General features: G+C 37.5%; 2 long non-coding RNA genes across 2 annotated transcripts; both read left to right on the plus strand.

Moving 5' to 3' along the window:
* Positions 1-16,692: 16,692 nt before the first annotated feature.
* LOC131254739 (uncharacterized) lies at positions 16,693-18,559 on the plus strand. Its single transcript, XR_009175840.1, has 2 exons — positions 16,693-16,878; positions 18,322-18,559. It is a non-coding gene; the product is annotated as an uncharacterized LOC131254739 (long non-coding RNA).
* Positions 18,560-18,801: 242 nt separating this feature from the next.
* Positions 18,802-19,818, plus strand: LOC131254738 (uncharacterized). Its single transcript, XR_009175839.1, has 2 exons — positions 18,802-19,025; positions 19,419-19,818. It is a non-coding gene; the product is annotated as an uncharacterized LOC131254738 (long non-coding RNA).
* Positions 19,819-27,222: the final 7,404 nt, after the last annotated feature.

Raw genomic sequence — 27,222 nt, forward strand, 5'->3', positions numbered from 1 at the left:
ATTCTGTTAACCGTTGTACCTTGATCCGCTAAGACTCATGAGCCGGACATGGTGGTATGGGACACCGTGGTTGAGCTGTCGGCCTACGCTGGGGTGACGAGCCTCCCCGTAGTGACCAGTGAGCAACCAAACTCGTGAGCCGATTATGGTGGTATGGGACACTATATTTGTGCTGTCGGCCTACATTGATTGGTGACGAGCCCTTTGTAGTGACCTCGAGCATACCTGGATACTGCATTAGGGCGACAAGCCTTAGAATAGTAACGAAGGTATGATAGGCGTGCATTGATTGGTGACGAGCCCTTTACAGCGACCTAAAACCATATGATCGTATGAGATGTCTAGGACTGATGACCCTAGAATGGATCACTGTTTGGAAATTGATATGAGGAAGGTACCTTAGCTTCCCAATCCTGCTGTATGAAAAGGACTAATAACAACTTGGAAATCATGTTTATGCATCGCATTGCATGTGCCTGGAAGAGGTGGAGCACTTGAGGACGGTTACCATGCGTAACGTGAGATGAAGATGCTGAGGGTGTACAAGCGAGGGCATGTATCATTCTACATACATCCTTGCACTAACAAGAGTAATTAGGACATGTTTGATTGTTCTGCTTTATCATTACTACTTGATTGAATTGATAACATATTAACCTTTGCTTTATTGTTCCACTGAGTTAATCACTCACTCCCACGTTCTGAGACGGTGTTTAAACACCAACCAGACTCTGTCTTAGGTGTAGATATTGATGCGACCCCTGAGGCAGCGCAGGAGTTTGAGGATGATGAGGCTACATTTTCTTTTATGCAGTTTTCAAGCGGGTTCTTGTGAGCCATGTCCTGATGTGTGGGGATTCTGGATTTTCTTTTAGGAATAGATAATGTCATTTAATGCTTGTACTTTTGATAGTAACACTTGTAAGTATGACCTAGCATGTATACGTATTTCAGGGACTTACACATGTACACATATGTTTCTTTAAGTCTTCCGCTTGCGTTTATCACTTCTCCCTGAATTATGTTTGCAGTTTGGCTTAATCTATTCCATGTTTTATGTACTCTTATAGACAATATACATCCATCATTAAATATGTTGTATAAGTGATGTTTTGAAACTTGGGAGCTGAGTTATGCTCGACCCCCGAATTTCAGGGCGTTACAGTAAGTGACAATCCCAAAATTAAAGTGTTTAGACAATTTTCACTATAAGTTTGCAGACACTTGTTTTTTGAAATAGGACCATTTGATATTTTTCATTTTGCATTGTCCAATAAAGGTCCACCAATCCATTAGTGGGATAAGTGCCAATAGATTGCATTAATTTGAGGCTAGTTTAGGGCAACAAATGGTCCCCTAATCAGCTCCGAATTGACAATACTATTTACCCCAATTTAATTATTTTTTTTTTTTTAAAAAAAGATCTATTAAGGAAAATGATATCAAATTGTTAGGTATATGAATTATATAATAGGATACAAAAGCCCCTAAATCTATATATTGAATTGAAATGTATGTGCATCATGAAGTATGCAATGCTAAAATTCTTTTGTTGGTTTTAAGTTTTATTTAGGTAAAAAAATACAAAATGAAAAACTAGGATATATAAAAATAAAAAAAAAAAAGAAGAAAAAGAAAAGTAAAAAAGGTAAGAACCTAAACAAAAGATGGTTCTTTAGCAAGATTTCTAAGTCAATGAAAATTAAATAATGCCCCATAAGTTTTGTTGGAATGACTTTTATCAATCAATGAAACTCCATATACGAATTAACTTCTTGATCTCTAAAAAATAGATTATTTGAAAATTCCACTTATGAATGGTATTTTTGTTCGAGGCAAACTAATCTTCATGCTAAGGGTCTTTCATGTTTTAAGATACTCTTGATCATAGTAAGCTTTGACAATTTACACATATAGCTAATTACGCCCTAAGTACACAATACAATACAACTTCATTAAATGTCAAATATTATTTACCTTCATTGACTTTTATCAATCAATTTAACTCCATATACATATTAACTTCTTGATCTCTAAAAAATAGATTATTTGAAAATTACACTCATGAATGGTATTTTTGTTCGAGACAAACTAATCTTCATGCTAAGGGACTTGATCTTAGTAAGGTTTAAACAATTTACACATATAGCTAATTATGCCCTAAGTACACAATACACAACTTCACTAAATGTCAAATATTATTCACCTCTAGGATAATCAAATCCACACTCAAGGATGTGCTTACCCAAATCTTTTTTTCTCTTTTTACTTAGATCTAAGGATTTAAAAGATGTGAGGTTTCACTTCCCAAAACCTATTACGAGTTTGGGCGAACGGTTTTGGTTTGCTCCCCACAAACACAAGTGAGATTCCCCTCCATGTGGATTACATGTCATGAGTTTGGGTGAACCCCTTTGGTCGTGGGTTTGCTCCCCACAAACGAGTCAGATTCCCCTCCCCGTGGATTACCTGTCACGAGTTTGGGCGATTGATTTTGGTCATGGGTTTGCTCCCCACCGACACGAGTTCGATTCCCCACCTTGTGGATTATCCATCACGAGTTTGAGCGAACGGTTTTGGTCGTGGGTTTTCTCCGCACAGACATGAGTTCGATTTCCCACCCTGTGGATTATCCGTCATGAGTTTGGGCGAACGACTTTGGTTACAGGTTTGCTCCCTACAAACACGAGTTTGATTCCCCTTCTTGTGGATTACCTATCACGAGTTTGGATGAATGACTTTGGTTGTGGGTTTGCTCCCCACAGACACGAGTTCGATTCCCCTCCCCGTGGATTACCTATCATGAGTTTGGGAAAATGGCTTTGGTTGTGGGTTTACTCCACACAAACACGAGTTCATTTCCCCATCTCATGGATTACCCGTCACAAGTTTGGGCGAATGGCTTCAGTCTTGAGTTTACTCCCCACAGACATGAGCTCGATTCCCCTACTCGTGGATTACCCGATGCACATGGTTGGCAAGTGATTGTGTGCATCCGCAAGGAATTGTGTCTCCTTAAACGGGCAGGGACACCCTATTGTTGTTACATTTTCAAAAAACTTCCCAAATTTACAAGGTGTTTTTGTCATCGTTACTATAGCAAAATTAGATGAGCAAGAAGAAAAGAAGAAATGGAGAAAAAGTTGAGAAAGGATGAGCTTGCTCACCGTATTATGGGCAAGGGTATTTCCCGATGTTGTTACTGTTATGGTTTTATGCTTTAGTATGAAGTGAGCTTTTTGGATGTTCCACCATTGCAAAGTGCGATCGAATAAAAAGAAAAGGGGTGTAAAAAAATGAAGAGAAAAGAATGATAAAAGTGCATTAGTATTAAAAAACACCTTAAGTGTATCATAGGGTTTTTTTTTTAATTTTTTTTTTACTTTAAACCCTCACATTTGGATATTCCTGAAATCTTAAACCTCAATTTCATTGTCTATCCTCATTGACGAAAGGGTTAGGGTAAAGTCCCATGAGTGTGCACACAGCTTCATTTTTATTGGACTATCTTCGTTAGGGAAAATCACACACCACTTTACACAAAGGTTGATTAGCCGTGGAATCAAAGGAATAACCATCTATCCTTAATTAGGATTTTTTTTAAACCCACACATCTGGATACTCCTGAAATCTTAACCCTCAATTTCATTGTCTATCCACATTGATGAAAGGGTTAGGGTAAAGTCCCATGACTGTGCACACAGCTTCATTTTTATTGGACTATCTTCATTAGGGAAAACCACACACCACTTTACGTAAGGGTTGATTAGCCGTGGAATCAAATGAATAACCATATATCCTTAATTAGGATTAAAATAAATAAGAATGTTTAGACTCTTACCCGAAGATGAAGCTAGGCTCGGATAAGAACACTACTTGGATTAGGAAGTTACACATAACAAAATATTTTTCTAGCTGAAAATATTGGGGCATCATTTAAAAAAGATAGATTTTATGCATCATCTATAAAAGGATTATGTGCTAGAATTAAACACTGGAGAAATTTGAACAATTAAAATTGATAAGAAGAATACTAAAAGTTGATCTACTTGGAAATAAAATCAATACATCAAAGCCTTTTAGCCTTATATTCCAATCCAACGTGGCTAGGGGATAAACATTAGAATTCAAGTAAGAGGATTGTGCTATCTATCAATAGTGGATTAAATGTCAAACTCTTGAATTCTATGGGCAAATCTAGATGAAATTAGTTAAAACCTTGTTAATAGCATAAGCATAAACATTCAAACTCCACATATGGGTAGATGATGTTACCTTATATAAAAATTGCTTACTTCAAGAATTGTCCTAAAATGTCAAAACAAAGAAGAAAATGCTAGATGCCTAAAATTTGAAAAGAATTCATTGGATTTATCTTAAAAACAATGACAAAAACACAAAGTTTAAATAGAAAAATAATAATAATAAGAGATGAAGAAAATGATAAAGGGGATTAGAATATTGTTCAAAGAAAATCAGTAATATGGGTCAATTGTTAATCATCCTAACTGTTTATATAATTAAACCCTTATTAGTAGTTTAAACCTCTTGTATGATTGGGCCTGTTTAGTGATATAAACTGTAATGTGACTGACCGGTCAGTTAATAATCGAAGTTTGATGGCTAGTAATCTTATTTGTTAACATCTTATGGCCCTTGGTGGATGCCATATGCACCAAAATTTGTTAGGGATGGAGTATAACCATAGCATAGTGTGGCCTCGAATGTCATATGTTTTGGAATAATTGACTATCTATTTGTCAGTTGCTTACTTTAGAATTGTTACTTTTCCTATTTGGATGACTTGGTTCATGGGTCATCCATAGTTGCCATGTTTAGCAATTTTTTTCATGGTTGAATGTGGTCTTTTAGGATTGTTGACTATGTAGTAATCCAAATCTTTGTTTGATTTGGCCAATTTGATCCCTTACATTCTAATCTAAACTCCTTTAGGTATTTCTTTTCTTAATTATCAATTTGTTAATCACTTATTATTGAGTTGTGATTTTTCTTTGGAGTCTTAGTGCATCATTAGTCATCCATACTGTGTCCTTTCGAAGTGATTCATACCTTTTTAATTATGATTGGCCCCATATTCACTGATCCAACCCTATTGATATAATTGGGTTTGATTTTAAGCGATCCAAACCATTAATGTGGTTCGGTCCTTATCCGATTTTCTAAAGCACTCATACTTTGTGATTATCTTTAGTGATCCAAATGGTTCAAATAGTAAAAAACTTCGAAATTATTAATGATTTTGAGGAGGATCTCGAGACTTTCTTCAAGAAACCTTATAACAGAAAGTCATCTCGGGACTTTCTATTTTTTCTATTTCATCATTTATTTCCTTTACTCCATCCAAAGGCTAAATGAGTTCTAATGCTTTATATCAACTTTAGGCTTCCTAATTTTGTTTGAAGTGAGTTTGTAATTATTATCACTGTTTGAAAGCTGCTTCTGCTAGATATTTTTGGACTGCCATAGTTTAGATGCTTGTTTAGCACAATATGTGTATTAGATCAGGAAACTTCTTCTCTCTGATGGAAGTCATTATTTTACACCATTTTCTATAAAGTGGATGATCCAGGCATGTCATTAATTTCTTGTATTGGACAGTTATTAATGATTTTGAGGAGGAACTCAAGACTTTCTTCAAGAAAGCTTATAACAGAAAGTCATCTCTGGACTTTCTGTTTTTTCTGTTTCATCATTTATTTCCTTTACTCCAGAGGCTAAATGAGTTCTAATGCTTTATCAACTTCAGGCTTTCTAATTTTGTTTGAAGTGAGTTTATAATTATTATCACTGTTTGAAAGCTGCTTCTGCTAGATATTTTTGGACTGCCATAGTTTAGATTCTGTTTTACCACAATATGTGCGGTAGATCAGGAAACTTCTTCTCTCTGATGGAAGTCATTATTTTATAAAGCGGATGATCCAGGTATGTCATTAATTTCTTGTATTGGACAGTCCTAGATTTTGGTGCTTGGGAATGATTGTGGGAACATCTTTTATCCTGTTCTCCCTCAGTGTTGCTGACAACAAATAATCTGTATTAGAAATCCATATTTGGACTCATTTTAGAATCTCATTTTAGAAATCCATATTTGTATAACGGATGTGAAATCATTTACTGCTTACCATATTAGTTACTGGTGGCATATTTTAGAATTTGATATTCTGATGATGTTAAACATAGGATAATGTGGTTTTTCTTGTTTATAAATATTGAATTTGAGCTTAACTCTGTGCTCCCTCAACGTTGCTGACAACAAATACTCTGTATTAGAAATCCATATTTGGACTCATTTTAGAAATCCATATTTGTATAAAGGCTTTGAAATCATTTACTACTTACCATATTAGTTACTAATGGCGTATTTTAGAATCTGATGTTCTGATGATGTTGAACATAGGATAATGTGGTTTTTCTTGTTTATAAATATTGAATTTGAGCTTAACTCTGCTATTGCTACCGGAGCTCTTTTGGTTGGAACCCTGTCCTCCATAAAAGTTATACAAGTAGAACTTGGAAGTAGACATTAAATATGCCTTCAAATTAGAATTTCTGGACTCGGTTTTATTTCTGGAGATCCAAAGAGGGGTTTTCATAATCAAAGTGGTAGAAGATGGATTGGCATTTCTAGAATCAGCTCTATTTCTCAAGGTCCTAGTGCTGCATGATCTGTTTTGCGAGGAGGGAGTTGATGAGAGAGAAGAACCCAAAGAAGAAGATTTTGGTGAAGGTATAGAACTGGGAGTCACAGAGGGTGTAGCACCAGAAACAAGTTTCTGGCAAAGTGCAACACACTTCCAGTTGCTTCCACTTCCTGCAACAGTCAAATTTAAGAAAAAGTTACACAGGAACTAGTAGAATAAATAACCAAGCATCCACATTCAACATATGGGTAGGTCCTTAATGATGAATAAACTAGCCTGATTTAAAAACAAATCAACCCAGCGAGCGACTCAGTTCAAGTCATGCTGAGTCATATTAACTCGATGGAGTAGGCGAGCCGACTCGACAAGTCATCCCGAGTCTAAACTGAGTCAAGCTAGCTAGTGAGTTTTATGGTGACTCAGGTTGATTTTTGGCCAATTCAAGATGACTCGACCTAGTTTCAAGTCAAGTCACCGAGTTTAGAACTATGATCCAGTCTAGATGAACAGGTGACCCAGCCCATTTCTCCAAAAAAATGTTGTACAAAAGTGTCTCAATATGGATTCAAGAGTACTACATTTACTAAAACAATTAAGTAGATGGAAAACATTAGTCTTCATTCTTAGTTCTTTCCAGACAAAATGCAAAAACTCTTACCTGAAGCCTTCGCAGTATTATTTTTTATTTTGATACACTCAGAAGAAGCCAAAGTTTCTTGGTTGGTGCTGCTGTTGAGGGAGGGTTCACTCTTGGTAAAATCTTCAGTGGCTTTAAAGAAGAGTTCTAGTCTCCACTTCTAGTGGCACCCTTCATTCAATCAATAAATCAAACCAGTTTCAGTTTAACCAAATGCCAAAACTTAGAGAGCTACATGGATAAAAATTCTTACTGCTCATGGATGAACAAGAACCTTCTTTGAGTTTTCTAGCACTTGCTTACTTAGACCATGACTCTTGGAAGAGCTCAAAGGCTTGCTGACGGGCTTCATCTGAATTTTCAGAATATACTGATTTACCACATGCTCTAAGAAGAAACAGACGGACTGCAGCCATGAATTAACTTAACCTATTTCAAGAAGAATGCGCCTGAGACACTGTAAAATGGAAACCATCATAAGACTCAGAATACTTTACAATATATACCAATACTTACAACTAAAATGAAGGAAGAATGGTGCCTATGGCAAGTAGTTCCCATTAGATAAAATTTAACATTCTGAAAATATGATTTTAAACAACAGTGATATTTGTATATATTAAAAACTAAAATAAAAAGGAAACCACGACACTTGGATCCTTCAAAAAAGTTGAGTACCTGAGTCACATATGAGGTTAGATTTTGATCAAAGTTCCTTGGGGAACCCTGGTCTCTTGGCTAAAGGTAGGCTGGTTGGTGATGGTTGGGGGATGTTTCTAGCTAGATTCTCTAGCCGTTCGGGGTTGGTGGACTCTAAAAAAGCTGAGGCCGAGGCATTACTCAAAATGGTTAAGATTGTGGTGGCTAACAACTTCCTGCTACTGTCGAAGGGGACTACCCAAGGAGGATTGCTGGTATGATAGAAGAGATTAGAGATAGTTGTAGGGGTTGTGTAATCTTTTCTATGCATGTCCCAAGAGAAGCCAACAAAGAGGTCGACTTCCTAAATCGAAAGTGGACAAGACAGAACTCCTTACTAAGTTTATAAGGGAAAATTAGCCCTGCTTTCTAGTGGGACGTGAACAAGGTATTCATCAATGGTAACCGTACACCGATACAGGCCAAAATGGCCGTTACGGCTGATTTGAAATAAATAAATTGTATTGAACCCATAATGCCCGTTATAGAGCTATTCAAGTCATGAAGTGCCATTGTGCTTTATTTCATCCAGTGTTTTGGTGGGGGTTTTCCCCTTGTGTTCTAATATATTTCCTTTTTCTCTTTGAACAAAATGGTTATCCTATTCTTTTAAGAAAGGGATAAAGGATCTCCTTCCACAAGACTCGAAGCTCATATCTATCATGGTTTTTGAACTCCAGATCCATGAGCTACTTAAGCATAGGGGAGTTATTTGATAATCCAGCTGCATATAACGCTTGATACATGGGCACTTAGAAAGGGTACACGTGGAGTACGTTAATCCAAACTAAACTGGCTAAATTGTGGAACCTATTGTCATTAAGTTTCAGTATAAAAATCAGGTTCGTTGAACACTCCTAACCTCTAATTCATAGACATTGTATTTTGAAATAAGATCATCAGACAATTTTCATCCATCACACTGCCAGAGTATGAAAGTATTTCTCCTTAGCAAATATAGCAAACTGTACCACCTGGACTGAAAACCCAACTTGTGAAACTGTTAAGGAAACTGTTTTTAGATGATTATGCTTAGCGGTTGTAGCCAGTTCTTGCATAACCATATCATGAGAATTTTAGATTCAAAGGATCCACAATACCCAATCCCATGCTGTGTCGACACCCACATGGAGATCAAGTAACACAGATCAACATTAAACATAAGCTCACATTTTAGTTAACAATGCTGAAACTCATCACCAAAAAAGGAGCAGCAGAAAAGAAGAAGAAGAAAGAGATTCACAACCAGTACATGGTATATCCACTTCCCCTTGTCAAGCTTTGATGCTAGAAGATGCCACTTTGGAAGCATTGCCTCACTCATAACGGAGGCTCGTATATCCTAAACAATTCAATTTCAAGGCTTTCAAGTGCTGAAGCATCGTTGCAAAACGCAGAGGTTGACTCAGCTGATTTCCTAAGATCTTCTTGAATTCCAGGTAATGCACGTGTCGAGGACTTCTTGAATGTTTTACTTGCAACTTCCAATTCATCAGGATAACATGAAAGACGTTAAAAATGACTGTGATGTGAAATTTGTAAGGAATGTCGAAATGGGAAAGTCAACTTTTTTTTTTTTTTTTTTTAATGGGGAAGCTTACTTATTAAAGTAAAAAAATGTACATTTCTCTTATGCACGTTTATTCATAGAAGCATACCTTCACTTGTGAAGAAGACACTATCCCAAGCTAAACTTTTGCGCAAATTACACTTGCCTGATGGCACCAACACAGGAGCCTCTTCCATTTCCTTGCTCGAGTTTGGTATGTTGTCCCTTTCCAGGGCATTTTCAACCTCAACACCTCCAATGCGACCATTACTATTACAATTTTCTGAAAGCCCCCTGTCAATTTAGTTCCAAGTGGGAAATTGGCTTTAGGTAATTCTAGGAAGTAGCAAGAACCATGCCAAAGAAAGGTCAAAAGATTTGTTATAATAGTAATAATAACATAAGAAGGTTCATTTATATAATACACTTCTTTTACAGATCAACTACAACCAATTTTTGATACAATTTCTTCATGGCAAAATCTTAAGTTGGAGAGTTGGTCCGCGTTGCTTGATGGGGTTCTGTAATAGTATGATTTTTATGCTGGAAAGGTAAAATTGTAGTTCCCCATTTGTGTGCAAGAGATGCAGGGTAATCACTAATTTCCTCTTCTTCTTCTTCTTCTTCGTATTGTTTTTTTGGCTCTTTTTTTTTTTCACTTTGAATGATGTAGCTTTGGTTTTCCCTCCTCAGTTCTTCATAGTCAACCTTCTGGTAACATTGTTCGTGACCACTCAAATGCACATGGCAACTCCATTATTTCTATTCTGGTTAACTTGTTTGACATAATATCTTATACAAATTGAGAATGCAACTTATAGGAGTTTGTTCAAACAGCTAGTGTAGGAGAATTCAAGAAATGCCTCAAACTTCTTGCTTTTCATGGACAACTCAATACCAGTATCCACTTGAAGCTCATTCGAGATAAGACATACTAAATTTCGATACTATTTGTCTTGTTGGCTTTTAACATCAAGACTTTAAGCAACACTGGTTAGTTTTCTAAAACTATTCTTATAACTCTTTTTTTTTTTTACTCATTTTTTTTCCAATGTCTCTCTCTTTAACCACTCTTTCCTTTTTCTTTTTCACTCTCTTTTTTCGCACTCTTTTCTTCACTCTCTTTTTTTTTTTTCTTTTCCACGTTCTTTTTTTACTCTGCTTTTTTCCATTTGCTCTTTTTGTTTTCATTCCTCACTCACTTTTTTTATTATTGAACTCACTTTTTTTCCACTCTTTGTTTTTTTTAAAAAAAATATTTTCCACTGTCTTTTTTCTTCCACTCCCACTTTTTTTTCCACCAAATTTTTTCCACTCTCTTTTTTTCACTCTTTTTTCTTCAACTTTTTTTTTTCTCCAATTCTCTTTTTCACACTCCCTCTTTTCTTTAAACTCTCCTCTTTTTGTCTCTCTCTCTTCCAGAACCTCTTTTTTCACTCTTTTTTTCCACTCACTTTTTTTTGCACTTTCTCTTCTTCTTTTGTTTCCACTCCATTTTTTCCACTCTTTTTTTCTCCACTATTTTTTTTTTTTTTACTGAATCTCTCTTTCTTTCTTTTTTACACTCTTTTTTACCCACTCTCCCCTTTTCTCTCGACACTCTTTTTATTTATGTACGGATTTATGCATAGACTTATTTATGTATTTATATATATTTCGTTAAATGTATTTATTATGTATATATTTATTTATATGTAGTTACTTATATATTTATTTATTTATATGTATTTTCTTTTGTATTTGTTAATGTACTTAAGTATTTCATTATTTATGTATTTACTGATATTTATATATATTTGTATAAGCTTATATATTTATATGTATTTGTTTATGCATTATATTTATGTATTTATTTATTGATTTATATGTATTTGCTAATTTTATTTATTTATTTATATATTACTTGTGTTTTTTTTATTTATTTAAATGCATATAATTATTGTTTTCCATGTTTATTTATAATTAATCTGCATTTATTTATTTATTTGTTTATTTATATTTATATGTATTGGCTTATTTATTTATTCACTTATGTATTGGTATGTATTATTTGTATGCATGTATTTATGTGCATTTATTTATATATGGATTTATTTAGGTATTTATGTATTTTTTGTATTTATTTATATGTATATAATTATTGTTATCTATGATTATTTATAATTAATCTGCATTTATTTATGTATTTGTTTATTTATATTTATATGTATTGGCTTATTTATTTATTCACGTATTTATTGGTATTATGCATGTATTTATGTGCATTTATCTATATATGGATTTATTTAGGTATTTATGTATTTGTTGATTGAATTGTATTTATTTACGTGTTGATTGATTTTTTATTTATATGAATTTAATTATATATATATATATATATATATATATATATATATATATATATATATATATATATATATATATATATATTAGTAATTCTTTCTTTGTATATTGATATGTATCATTTCTCTTCATTTGTTTTTTTAATGTATTTATTAATTTATATGTTTATATTAATTTGTTTATGTATATACATATTTATATGTATTAATATATTTCTTTATTTATATTTTTACATATTGAGTTATATATATTGATATATGTTTATTTATATCTATTTCTTTTTGTGATTGTTTATGTATTTGTATTTACCTATTTGTTTATATTAATGTATACATATCTATTTTTATATATTTATTTATACATATTAATGTATTTAGCTGTGTATGTGTAAATATTTACTTATTTATATTTATTTAAGGATTCCTAATTCTCTTCTCTTTTCCTAAATTCTTTTCCCCCACTCTCTTTTTGTTTTCACTTTTTATTTTTTCCACTCTCTTTTTTTTTTCCTTTTTTTTGCCGACTCTCTTTTTTTGCACTCTTTTTCTATTCACTCTTTTTTTTCCCCTCCATTCTTCCTTCTTTTTTTTTCGATTTTTTCTTTTCTTTTTTTTCCTTTTTGGTATTCTCTTTTTTTTTTTCCCGTCGCCTTTTATTCACTTTCTTTTGGTGATCTTGATTGTGGGCAATTTTCATGCTACCAATGCCTTACTCGAGTAGCATGGGGGACAGTACGTTACCATGAGCCAGCCCTCAATTTTATGGGCTGGAACTTTCCAAGATTATCCGCTTGTAGGTTGCAACTTCTTACATGCTTGATTTTTAGCCTTTCTTTTACCCCTGTATTCTTTATAATGATATATCCCCTGTTAGTTGTTTTCTTCATTTTTCCAGGTTGGGCTACAGTTGATGCTTTCTTTGTATAATAACAAACCAAATGGGATACTGGCAGATGCTTGGCAAGATTGCACAAGTCACTTTCTCTTCTTAGTTTCGTAGCTCGACTAACTGCGTTGCTTGTATGGTCTTTTATTATTTAACATTGACTGAATAAAAATCATCAGAAAAAAGGTTTAAATTTTTGTGCCCCTCTTCTTTTAGTTGTAGTTTTGTTGTGGAATGAACCAAGTTGCTTGTCGATCTCCTGTTAGTCTTGGTGAAATCCAAGTCGTAACATTTTGGCAACTAGGAGCGACACTCCAAAACGAAGTTGGAATTTACTACAAACTGTAGCTAAGGGTCTGTTTGGGTAGGGAATCCCACATAATTGGGATTAAGTGTGATCCTAGTTATGGCAGGCTCATGCCCTCCACATCAAATTTTGCGCGTATGGATCCTGGACCCTACCAAAATTAGAATTATGCTTAATCTTGATTTTGTAAGATCCTCTCCAGAAATAGACCCTACGGTATTATAGTATTTGTATTTCGATATAGAATGCCTAGCTCCATTACGTTTTCAATTGAGCAGCTAGTTGACATGCCCAACTTCTTTAGGAGGAGCTTTGATGACTATGTAGTAGTGTTTGAATAGAATTATATAAAGAAAAACTACCAAAAATTTGTCCCAATAGGTCATGGCATTGAGAGCTTATTTAATGGGAGTAGAAGGGGAATTATGGAGCCCATCTTATACTTGTTCGCAGTGCTGTTATGGTTAATTGGAAGGTTAGAATCTTGGTCAACATTTTTGCTTTTTCTCTTTTTGACAACTAACTGTATTTTCTAGACTGAGCCTGTATACTCAAATGCTAGCCTGCATCATGTATATTTTAGAGGATGACCTTGCAGGGAAAGATTGTTATATGGGGTCTAATTGACCCTCATACAAAATAACATTCAACAATATAAGATAGAAACGACAGATGAGATTATAACTACAGGGTGTTTTGACCAGCAAACAATGCATAAAGGTGTATAACCTTGGAGACATTGTTGCATGACAATATTTGTTAGGTGATGCAATGAAGAGGAAATGAGAAGGCTACCTGTCTTCCAACCTCAATGTCCAACCCATCCAATAGGTTGGCCACATCATGAGGATCACCTAAAAATCAGTCACATCCGCACACATATTTTGCTATTTATGAATGGCGGAATATTGTTTTCTATGTTGTAGATTGGATTTTATTTTTTTTTAACGATGAAAGGGTTATATTTTGTATCCACATGGCCCGTAACTTGTGGTCCAACGACCTTGTGAATAACTTTGTGAAGAACTTCTTATGTTCCATGCTATGGTTGAACCTAGTGGATAACTTCCAATTTTTCATGTGTGTGATACATAACCTGTCCATTAGCTTCACCGCATCATAAGGTCCCTTTGTGCAAAAATTAGCCCCCTCCAATCATTGAGTGGACCAAACTTGTATTTTTTTCCTATTTATCAATGCCTAGACATTGTTTTCCATGGTGTGACCCACCTGATGGACGCAGATTGTGTCCTACCCCCGCCTGCCTCCAACTGGGAACGAGCAGGAGCTTTGAGCGGCCACTGTGATGTGTGGGTCATCATATCCACACTGTCCATCCATTTTTTCGTATCATTTTAGGGTATAAGCCCAAAAATAAGGCAAATCTAGAGCTGGGCATCAGACTGAGTCAAATTGGATTGGGTCCAACTCAACTCGGTCCGATTCGGGACTAAGTCCGGGTCATCTGACTCGATCCGATCCTAACCCATATTGGCCTAAACCGATCCGAGTCCGACTCGGTCAGGAAAACCGAGTCAGATCGGATTGGGCCAGGTTCAGATCAGTATGAAAAAAAAAAAAGAAAAAAAAAAGGTTCATATATCCTCGCATCTAGAGATATGAAATTATCAAGAATTTTCGAAACAAGACCACACCAAGAGAAAAAAGAGAATAGGAAAAGAAAAAAGGATGGAGTTTTTACCTGGAGCAACATACCCAATGGATCCCTTCACCACAATGGAGTTGGTTTTATTTGTGGAGGTATCATCAACAGCCACGGAAAGGAACCTTGCGATGCCAAAATCACTCACATGGGCCACCATATCATTATCTAGAAGAACTTTACTTGGCTTGAGATCATAGTGAGAAATGGGTGTTTGGCAATGGTGATGAAGATAATCCAGAGCATAAGCCACATCAATGGCTATGTTTAGCCTCTGAAGAGTGAAGCACAACAATAATGAAATCAAACACACAACAACAACGATGACTGGTATGATTACTTTCAGGCTTATGACCTGAGTGAGTGGCCTGAGGCAGCTGAGTGTGCTGGGCCGCCTGCATTCGGGTAGAGAGGGTTTGGGGATTTAAGGTTCAGCGCGGCATGCGTTCAGGGAGAGAGGGAGGGTAGGGTAAAAGGTAAAAATAAAATAAGTTTATATATATATAGGTTAGGGTAAAATAGTAATTATACATACTTATTATAGATCCGGTCTAGTCCGGTCCGTATCGGATCGGTTCCAAATGGATCAGATTTCAGATCGGTGCGGTCCGATTTAACTTTGACTGACCCTGACCGAATTAACGGTCGGATCTACCTGATCCTACTCGAACCTGACTGATCCAGGCCATCGGTTTGGCTCGAATCAGGTCGGATCCACCAGATCGGGTCAGGTTTGCCCAGCTTTAGAGAAATCCAAGGCTCAAGTGGACCACACCATAGGAAGCAACGGTGATAACGGTTCTCGCCATTGAAACTTTTCTAGAGTCCACCGTGATGTTTATTTGCCATCCAACATATTCATAAAGTATGAAGAGAAAACAAAAATATCAGATCCATCCAAAACTTCCGTGGCCCCCAAGAAGTTTTCAACGGTAAGAGTCCCCATTGTGTTGTAATCCACTTGAGCCTTGTATTTACCTCATTTTTTGGGCATATACTCTAAAATGTTACAAAAAAAATGGATGGACGTTGAAGATAAGACCCACACATCATGGTGGCCACTCAAAGCTCCTGCCCGTTCCCAGCTAGAGATGGGCAGGGGTAGGACACAATCCGTGTCTCCACTTGATGAGTAGATCAAGTTGACTTTTGCATTTGGAGATCCTTATGGTAGAATCAACCTATTAGAAAGTTTGGATGTGACTTAAACATTATAGGTTGGAAGTTATTTGCCGGGTAGACCTCAACAACTTATGTTCAACTGATTGGACTTGAGACCTTTATATTAATTCTGTACTAAGAATATATTTCTGGGTCTGATATGCAATATTTGACCCTCAACATTCGTTAAACAAGAATGCTTGAGTACTGCTCAGAGAAGGAAGCTGTTGTTGCACAGATTCCAAGAGAAGCATGCATCACTAAAGGTCAAGTGATTTTTAGCCTGGTACTATACTATCATATTCCTATTTGATCTTTAAGCTAATGTGCTTATTGTCCCATTAATATGTGATCTATTAGCCAATTTGCTTCTCATTGTTGATATTTCTCTAGGTGTTATTATGCTACCTTGCTTCTGCTTTTGTAAGTGAGTTCTAAGCTGTTAAATAAGAATGCGTGAGTCCTGCTCAAAGAAGGAAGTTGCTGCTACATAGATTCCAAGAGAAGTATGCATTACTGTCCCATTACTATTAGATTTATTAGCCAATATGCTTCTCATCGTTGCTATTTCTCTAGGTTTTATTATTCTTTTGTAAGGGAGCTTTAAGCAAATGATGATATACAAGCTGAAATTAACTAGTAACAACGAATTATTAGAGATGGGACTCTAAACTTGAAATTTTTTGTTTCAAATCTCAGGAATGATTGGAGAAACATGATTCATAAAGCTAACCCAAATAGTTGTGACAAAGCTAAGATGTGATACACACATGTAACATGCAAGAATTTGAAAATATAACTTTTGGAGAGAATGGAATGCAAAATTAGAAGAGCAGAAGCTTGAAAAAGTGGTTCACACAACATTTGCGGCCCACCAGATGCCTAGACTGCCCTAATTTTCAAGCCATGGGACACCACCTGAACTTCCTGGATCTTACATAGTATGGGAGAATGATTTGAAATCCTACTCATGTAAGTCACTATAGCAATTCTTGTTTTAATTTCTTCTCTTTTAATTTTATTAAAATATATGTTACTGTCTTTATCAATGTCAAAAAATTACTTTGATAGAATCTTGCTTTTATAAAGATAAATTTGAACAAGTCATTACATATTTCCTTTTATTCTTTTCTTCTTCTTCTTCTTCTTCTTCTTCTTCTTCTTCTTTTAAAAAAAATTAAAATTAAAATTTTACAATAGACAGGCAGTATAACATAACATGTTCTATTTGGTATTATATGACTTACTTTTTTTCATGTTGGGGCTCAATTGTTAATTAGAAGGGTAGGAATGCAAATTGCATGTGGCATTCCACATGAACACAGGACGCATATAGTTTAAGGGTTTTTAGAACTTATTAAACCTAACCAGTTTATCAAATCAAAGAATGGAGGAAACATGGTTATTCCCCTCCTAACTTCCATAAAAACAAAAACAAAACAAAAAACTGAAAGAGGAAGATGGTTCAAATGTAGTTGGGCTATGGATGTCCTGCCCTGGTGAGTAATTTATTTTGTCCATAATACACAATGACAGTGAAGATGTTCTCAGGCAAGAAGATGTGGATTGGATGGTTTTTCTTTTTACAATTCTTCTTAACTACTTTGAACTTGAGACTGTGAACAATATTTTCATTTTGAATTGCAAGCACGACACAAAAAGAGCTTAATATGTTTACAGGTGAGTGCATGATTTTCTTTTTAAATCTTACTTAATAAGTTATTTTGATTTTTACAACCAATGTAGCTTGGCTGTTTCCAGCACAATGAAATTGGCTTTTTTGTAATATTCTTCAGATAAAATGGTATTCCCTTATCAACTTTGTTTTTAACAATATTTCCAGACTTCCTTTAGAGTCATAGATTCTGCTAAATTTTTATCCTTGGATTCAAGTCTTAGCATGGGGAAGAAAATGTTGATCTTTTCTCCTTTGCTATGGAACACTTCCTAACATCCATGTGCCCGAACATGCACAAGAGAGGTATGCACAACCACATTTAGTCACAGGCATGCACATGCCCGCACATGCACAACCACATTCAGTCACAGGCATGCATGTGCCCGCACATGCATAAGAGAGGCATGCACAACCACATTCAGCCACAGGCATGCATGTGTCGTGCATGCAGTCACCCATTTTTTTAACCAATTTGGTTGTACACACACAACACATGGATAAATAACAGTTAACCCCTCAAAAGTTATCGAGTTCAGTCATATTTTTCTTTAAAATGCTTGTATGTGGTGCGATGCATAGGGATTGCATGGTGCAAGTGGCAAAAATGGGCTAATCAAGATTGTTGATCTAATGGGCCATTGTGTGGATTAACTCTGCCAAAAATCTCGATGATTGAAGGCTTCGACCATCCAATTGTTCTGAGTTTTAATCCATTGTTCTAACCGTTCCTTCTACAGGTCACTTGCCAGATGGATTCAATAGTGCACTCTCGTTGTGAAGGATCCATAAAAGGCAGCCTCTAGGGTCGAAAAGAAAGTCCATATGCCAAGCTCTTGCTAACTCTAAAACCTTAACAAAAAGGATCCATAAATGTAACCATGATTGTCAACGATGAGAAGGAAGGTTAACTGCAATCTAGCATTTTTATTTATTTATTTATTTATTTTTAAATATAAAAATCTCTCCTTGTCGATCTATTAAGGTTTTGATTGGAAATTGGTATATCTTTCTAAAATTTGCCCCTTACCTCTCCTTTGAAACTATTCAATACATTGTCAAGGCCTGGTTTCATTAGAATTCCTCTCACTACAAGAAAATGGAGAATATCTGGTGAATTTTTACTGGCGGCCATCACCAACTGCCAGATGCTCGGATGACTTAAAATGAAAAGCCCCTATCTCTCTGTCTCTCTTTACTTCTCTCTCTCTCTCTCTCTCTCTCTCTCTCTCTCTCTCTCTCTCTCTCCCTCTCCCTCTCCCGTCCTCGATCTCTCTCCCTCATACTCTCTCGATCTCTCTCCCTTCCTCTCCCTTCCCCTCTCAATCTCCCTCTCTTACCTCTCTCTTGATCTCTCTTTCCCTCGTTTTCTTCAATGAGTTGTTCCTTCTTCGATCTCTCTCCAACAATCGAAGAAAATAGAAGAAAGAAGAGAAAATCGAAGGTATTCTCTCTCGATCTCTCTCCCTTCATCTCTCTCACTTCTCCTTTCAATTATCAAAATTTGGGCAGCAACCATCGCAGATGCAGCTATATCTGCTGCTCTCCATGGCCGCCGACATCTGCATGCTAGTTGTTTGAAGAAATGCTTCAACCAATAATGTGTACCACTGTTGTACATTTAATCTCTCTTTTTCTTTCATACTTTTTTTGCCCATCCATGAATGGACTAGCCTGATATATGGGAGGGGAATAATCAACATTGATCCACCTCATTAGAGGCAGTGATCCCACACATATACCACTTTAGACCATGTGTTTGTGTGGATAGGGCATTCCTCCTCTGTTTATTCACTTCGATGAATGTAACTAAGAAATACAGATGGGTACATTATAGGTACGAATTCCAAATGTAGTATGGATTGATCGGATGGTCAGTGGGAGCGACATTGGGTTATGCACGTACTGTAAATATCAGCCGTTGGGTTTGTATTATTCCATTACATTCTATTGTTTGTGCATTCTTTCATTTGTCAATACAAGTTTGGATGTTCCCAACACTTAAGTGTTTACAATTATTATCCCTTGCCACGTTAACTTTGAAAGTAAATCTTAGTGCTGCTTTTTTTTTTAAAAATTATTATTATTAACTTTTCTAACAACTAGTGCTATAGATGGACTTTGCCTTTCATAGTAGTACCAACGGCTATTGGAGCTTCCCTAGATATAAATCTGAGCAATGTGTCCCTTTTTTTCATATTCGTGACATTTGCCACCATGGTTGGTCTGTTATTCCCTCTATATTTATGTTCTTATGAATCATTATCTTCTGATTTTGAATTGAATACTGAGTAGTATGCAAACGGGACAATGAGATTTCCAATGTAGAAGGATATTCTTCTATCACATTCTTTCTTTGTAGTGTAAATCCACCTCTCCAATATTTCTTCTATTTGCTTTTGCTTTCAAGTGAGTTTTTAATAGAATGACCTTTATTTTTCATGTAACCTTCCCCTTGCATTCTGGTTTAGAATAATATATCATATAAAGATGTTTTTCTTTCTTTTTCTCTACATTACTAACATCTCTTTGTACGGGTGTTGGCATTGGATTTACTTAAGCTCTCCTTCTACGATGACTTTTTAAATATATTTATTAGTGTATGTATGCGGTGGGCCCCATAGTGGCAAGGCCCCACCACTGACGTGATCTCTCTCTCTCTCTCTCTCTCTCTCTCTCTCTCTCTCTCTCTCTCCATCTCCCTTCGTTTCAATCCTTACCCATCTCTTTCTTTGAAATATAGGGCCCACAAAGTGGGCCAGAATGAGAGGCAACATGCACCCCACCTTGTGAGGTCCACCATGAATTTTTATATCATCTGACGACCTATTCATTAGGTCACTCAGATATGGAAGAAGAGAAAGTACATATGTCAACATGATCAAGAACTTCTGTGGGCCCACACCGTGGGGGCACCATAATGTTATTTGTTATCGTTCTTAGATACCGGTATCTGGATGAACAGAAAACACAAATATCAACTTGGTTCTCAAATTCTCTGGGCCCCAAATTTTGTCAAAAAACTGTGGGATATGGACATCCCCTGTCAACCTGGGGGTCGAGGTTAAAATCCATGCCATACATTAGGTTTTGGCACGAGACCCATACAGTCCAATGTGGACACCCCACCTTATTGTTAGTGTATATATGCAGTGGGCCCCAGAGTGGCGAGGGCCCACCACTGACACGATCTCTCTCTCTCTCTCTCTCTCTCTCTCTCTGAAATATAGGGACCCACAAAGTGGGCCATGATGTGAGACAGTGTACACCCCACCGTGTGGAGTCCACCGTGATATTTTTATGTCATCTGACCTATTCATTAGGTCACTCAGATTTGGAAGAAGGGAAAGTTCATATATCAACATGATCCAGAACTTTTGTGGACCCATGCCGTGGGGGCCCACATAAGTTGTTTGTAATTCTATGGGCACAAGCTGTGGGGCCCATCGTAATGTTATTTGTTAACAAACTTGTTGATGAGGTCTCACATACTTGGATGAATGGAAAACATATATATCAACTTGATTCTCAAATTATGTGGGCCCTAATTTTTGTCAGAAAACTGTGGGATCTAGACATCCCCTTGTCAGCCTGGGGGTCGAGTTCAAATCCATGCCATACATCAGGTTTTGGGGTGGGACCCATCCTATGCAATGTGGACAGTGGGGACAACCCACCTTATTGTTAGTGTATGTATGTGCGGTGGGCCCCATAGTGGCGAGGGCCCACCACTGACACGATCTCTCTCTCCTCTCTCTCTCTCTCCGTTTCTATCCCTGCCTCTCTCTCTCTCTCTGAAATATAGGGGCCCACAAAGTAGGCCACGATGTGCAGCGTGCACCCCACCTTGTGGGGTCCACTGTGATATTTTTATGTCATCTAACCTATTCATAAGGTCACTCAGATTTGGAAGAAAGGAAAGTACATATGTCTGCATGATCTAGACCTTATGTGGACCCACTCTATGGCCCCCCCACCATAGTAATGTTATTTGTTATCCAACTTGTTGATGAGGTCTCACATACTGGATGAATGGAAAACACAGATATCAGCTTGATTCTCAAATTCTGTGGGCCTTAATTCTTGTCAGAAAACTATGGGATCTAGACGTCCCTGCCAACTTGGGGGTGAGGTTCAAATCCACGCCATACATTTGGTTTTGGGACGCGACCCAAACTGTCCAACATGGAGAATGGAGACACCCCCACCTTATTGTTAGTGTATGTATGCAGTGGGCCCCATAATGGCGAGGGCCCACCACTGACACGATATCTCTCTCTCTCTCTCTCTCTCTCTCTCTCTCTCAAAAATATAGGGTCCCACAAAGTGGGCCATGATGTGAGATCGTGTGCACCTCACCTTGTGGGGTCCAATGATATTTTTTTTATGTCATCTAACCTGTTCATTAGGTCACTCAAATCTGGAAGAAGAGAAAGCATGATCCAGAACTTCCGTGGGCCCAAGCCATGGGGCCCCACCGTAATGTTATTTGTTATCCAGCTTGTTGATGAGGTCTCACATGGATGAACGGAAAACACATATATCAGCTCTTTTTTTTCCACACGCACACACACCACCACACACTCACGCCGTAGTGGGATTTCACCACCTATGGGTACTCGAACCCTCAACTAGGTGTTGAAACTCCTGAGAGTCTACCACTAGAGTAAGAGCAAGGATCCAACACATATATCAGCTTGATTCTCAAGAAATTGGATTGTGTATTGAGTTAGTATTCTCTCATCGTACTGAGTAAACTCAGTTGGGCTCACCTTGAATGTAAGTGATCTATCCACGTCGTCCATCCATTTTCCATCTAATTTAAGGGGCTGAGCCCAAAATTGAAGCATATCCAATGGTCAAATGGATCATAACCACTGGAAACAGTGGTATAATGAGTTCCACTATTGAAGCCTTTCTAGGCCCATAATGATGTTTATTTGTCAATTGTCATCCAACCTATTCATAAGATAGATGAAGGGAAAACACAAATATAAGCTTGATCCAAAACTTCTGTGGCCCCCGAGAGTTTTTCAACGGTAGATGTGCGATCAATTCAACTGTTTCCTGTGGTGTGATCCATTTTAACATTTGATATGCTTCGTTTTTGGGCTCAGGCCCTAAAATTATCTGGTAAAATGGATGAACGGAGCGGAAAAAACACATAAATTATAGTGGACCTCACAGAATTTGCTTGGTACTCTGAGGGTAACATATAAACCATAGTGGACCTCACAGAATTTACTTAGTACACGTAATGAGTAACTCACTACAATCCGCTTCTGATTCTCAAATTCTGTGGGCCCCAAATTTTGTCAAAAAACTGTGGGATCTGGACATCCCCTGTCAACCTTGGTGTCGGGCTCAAATCCATGCATACATTAGGTTTTGGGGCATGACCTGTACTGTCCAACGTGGAGAGTGGGGACACCCCACCTTATTGTATGTGGTGGACCCCATAATGGCAAGGGCCCACCACTAACGTGATCTCTCTCTCTCTCTCTCTCTCTCTCTCTCTCTCTCTCTCTCTCTCTCTCTCTCTCTCTCTCTCTCTCTCTCTCCCCCTCTCTTTTCTATCCCTACCCCCTCTCTCTTTCTCTGAGGGGCCTAGGGCCACGATGTGAGATAGCCTGCAGCCCAACTCGTGGGGTCCACCGTGATATTTTTATGTCATCTGACCTATTCATTAGGTCACTCAGATCTGGAAGAAGGGAAAGTACATATGTCAGCATGTTCTAGAACTTCCCTAGAGCCCCAGAGTAATGTTATTTGTTATCCAACTTGTTGATGAGGTCTCACATACTTGGACGAACGGAAAACACAAATATCAGTTTGATTCTCAAATTATGTGGGCCCTGCCATGGAGGCCTACCGTAATGTTATTTGTTATCCAACTTGTTGACGAGATCTCACATACCTGGATGAATAGATCAAATTCTGTGGGCCCCCAAATTTTATCAGAAAACTGTGGGATCTGGACATCCCCTATCAACATAGGGCTCACCGTGATCATTCTATGATCCGGCAAGTAGATGATATTAAGGTTGACTTGTGATTCAGGTGTGCCACACCAAAGTAAAAAAGTTAAGAGAGGGATGTCCAATCCATGATTTATGTGTGGTGTGGAGGGTAGGTGCCTCGCACACAATTTCTACTTGTGTGGTCCACTTGAATCATCTGATTTTTAGGCCTTGGGCCATTTGACGTGTCTACTGGTCATGTAACATGCACATCATAGTGTAGTCTAGCCCAGCTCGTTTGTTCACATGTACTATGTCATGAGGCAAGAGACCACCAAAATCTCTCTCACTGACCAACGGAAAAAAATTGGAGGGCCAGTGTCCCCCTATATACTTGTAGCCTAGTTGATTCAAGATTTTGTTGACTTTCGACTTCTATGTCTACTCCATGTTTGGAGTAGATTTAAAAAATACATGACAGTGTACCACCCGATTATATCTTTTGGTCAAATAACCTTTAGGTCATTTAACCAAAACTTTCTTTATGACAGTGATGCCCCTTAGCGTTGGGGCACCTTAATATATGTACTCTATATCTAATTTTTCAGATCATTTTGTGGCTTGAGACCAAAAATGACGATCCAAATCTCAGGTGAACCATAGTATAGGAAACAGTGGTAATTGAAAGCGTTACTACAAAAACTTCTTCCTAAGGACCACTGCAATGTTTCTTTAATGTTTATTTGCCATCCAACTTGCTTATGCAGGTGAAAAACAAATAACAGCTTGATCTAAAACTTTCATGTCCCATTTATGATCAATCACCATTGTTTCCTATGATGTGTTTCACCAAAGAGTTTGGATCCACTTCCTTTTTGGGTTCACACCCTAAAGTGATCTGGCAAAATGGATGGACCACCTGGATGTAACGATTGTGTGGTATCTAATTGTTTTCATGGATTTCACGTAATCATTTTGCTGAGTCTTGTAAAAAAGATCAACGACTCTCTCTCCCAGCTGCTTTCCTTGTTTAGGCCCATCTGAATCATGAATGTGGCTAATTTTTTAGCATGAGCCGAGGTGGTTAGCATAGATAGGAGAAACAAACATGTTAATGCGGTCCCTTGCAATTGAGGAGTCAAAAAGTAAAAGACATTAGCGTAGTTTCCCTATTTGCCTGCAGATGACTTTTGCTAGGGTTTTTTTTTTTTCCTTCATGAGGGAACTTGGAACCAGAATTCAAGTTCGCCCCAACCAAAGGAGATTTCATAGCGCACAAAGCTCCATATCTAATAAATGTTGCCTAGATAGTAATTATTTCAAAGAAAAAAGGAGTTGTCTCTTGGTTGTGCCCCATTGTAAGGATGTGGATATCCCGCAAAAGCCTTTCGCATGAAGTTCCAGCACTAGAAACTTAGGTGGTGCCCACCGTGAAGTCTGTGAGAAATCCACCCCGTCCATCTGTTCTGTGAGCTCATTTTAGTACAACGGATAAAAAATGAGCCTGATCCAACACCCAAGTGGCCAAAAAAGTGAGGATTGAACTTCCACAGTTGAAATATTCATGGGCCACAGAAATTTTGAATAAGGGTAAAATTTTTTATTTTTATTTTTTCAGTTCATCCCCACAGGAATGACGTGATGAACAGTATGGATTGCATTTAAACATAACTGTTGACCCCAGGGAGGTTTCAACAATAGTAATTTTCCTACCTACATTTTCCTTTAGTGATGCCCATTTGAGTCTTGGACACTACTCAATCAGTAGGAATTTCGCTGCCCACATTTTCCTTTAGTGGGCCCATATGAGTCTTAGATACTACTCAATTTTGGTTTTAAGTCCTAAAATGAGCTTACAAAATGGATGGACGGGTTAGATTTCTCACAAACTTCACTATGTGCCCCACCTAGGTTTCCAGTGCAGGAACTTCCTGCGAAAGCCGCAGGAAATCCGCGCCCCCTTGTAGTGTTAAAAATGTGGGGAGTGGAGGACGCAGATTAGCTACTGACAGGTTGAGTAGCCAGACTCGCTACGAAGTGACGTCACCAAGTCCTATGGCTCCTACCATGATGTATGTTTTGTATCCACATCGTCCATCCATTTGGAGAGAACATTTTAGAGCATGAGCCAAAGAATGACTCAGATTCAAAGCTGTAATGGACCCCACCACAAAAAAAAAATTAGTGGAGAGAGTGACACCCAGTATTAAAAACTTCTAAGTGCCACGAAAGTTTTCGGTCAAGCTGATATTTGTTTTTTCCCTTTTTTAATGTCTTTTTTAACTTATGAATGGGTTGGATCTCAAATAAACATCATGGCGGACCTCAGGAAGGTTTCATGGATGTCACTCACTCCACTGTTTTCTGTAGTAGGGTCCACTTCAGATTTGTATCTGCCTCATTCTTTGACTCGTGTCCTAAAATGATGTCTCCAAATGGATGTACCGTGTAGATATAACACATACATCATGGTGGGACCCACGTAACTTGGTGACGTCACTTCAGAAGCAAGTCTTGCTACTCAACCTGTCGGTGGCAGGTTGAGTAGCGAGACTCGCTATTGAAGTGATGTCACCAAGTCCTGTGGGTCCCACCTATTTTAATGTCTTTTTAACTTATGAACGGGTTGGATCTCAAATAAACATCATGGCAGACCTTAGGAAGGTTTCAACGGTGGATGTTACTCACTCCACTGTTTTCTATAGTGGGGTCCACTACAGCTTTGTATCTGCCTCGTTCTTTGACTGGTGCCCTAAAATGATCTCTCCAAATGGATGGACCGTGTGGATAATATTCATACAGGCGGAGGCTCGGAGGGCCACCATGATGTATGAATTTTATCCACACCATACATCCATTTTTACATATCATTTTAAATTATGACCCCAAAAACAGTTAAGATTCAAGGCTCAAATGAACCACACATTAGGCATTAAATTCCTACAGTTGAAAAATACTTGGAGACGACAAAAGTTTTGTATCAAGATGATATTTGTTTTTTTTCAATTCACCCAGGTTCATATGGTCATCCATATCAACAGGTTGGATGGAAAATGTACCCTAAGAAGGTTTCAACGGTGTGCGTCCTTAGCACAACTGATTCCTGTGGTGTGACCCACTTGAGCCTTGGATCTCCTTATTTTTTATCTAGTATTCTAAAATGTTATGAAAAAAATGGATGGAAAGTGCGGATAATATTCATACATCACGGTGGGTGGCCCTTCAGTGGCCCCGGAGCCTCCTCTTGTCACGAGAACAGGCGGAGGTAGTACCTAATCTGCGTCCGTTAATGTGAAATCCACCTCAACAATCAGGTCAGTAAGCTCATTTTTTACCTAAAATACGAAAATCAGTCCCATCCCTGGTTCAGTTGGAATACAAGATTGAAAACAGTGTACATAGAAAGCACACCTTCCAAACTGTTTTCCATGGTGTGGCCCACATCAATCCCGTATGGGCCTATGTTTTGGGCCTCAAGCCTAACTTTTGGCGTGCAATTTAATGGTTGATGTGGATTTCAAATGAAGGTCAGTTCTAGGTCCAAAACTTGAAATGGATTTTTAAATGGGTTGTGTAGGTGCTCTTAAACCAAATTTAGGCTAGGCCAACCCTAACTGCTGGGCTTTTGAGCTCCTAAAACTCAACCCCCTTTTTTAATCGCGCTGATTTAGACCAGGTACA

Source organism: Magnolia sinica, chromosome 9 (genome assembly GCF_029962835.1).
Source record: "Magnolia sinica isolate HGM2019 chromosome 9, MsV1, whole genome shotgun sequence".
Taxonomy (NCBI): domain Eukaryota; kingdom Viridiplantae; phylum Streptophyta; class Magnoliopsida; order Magnoliales; family Magnoliaceae; genus Magnolia; species Magnolia sinica.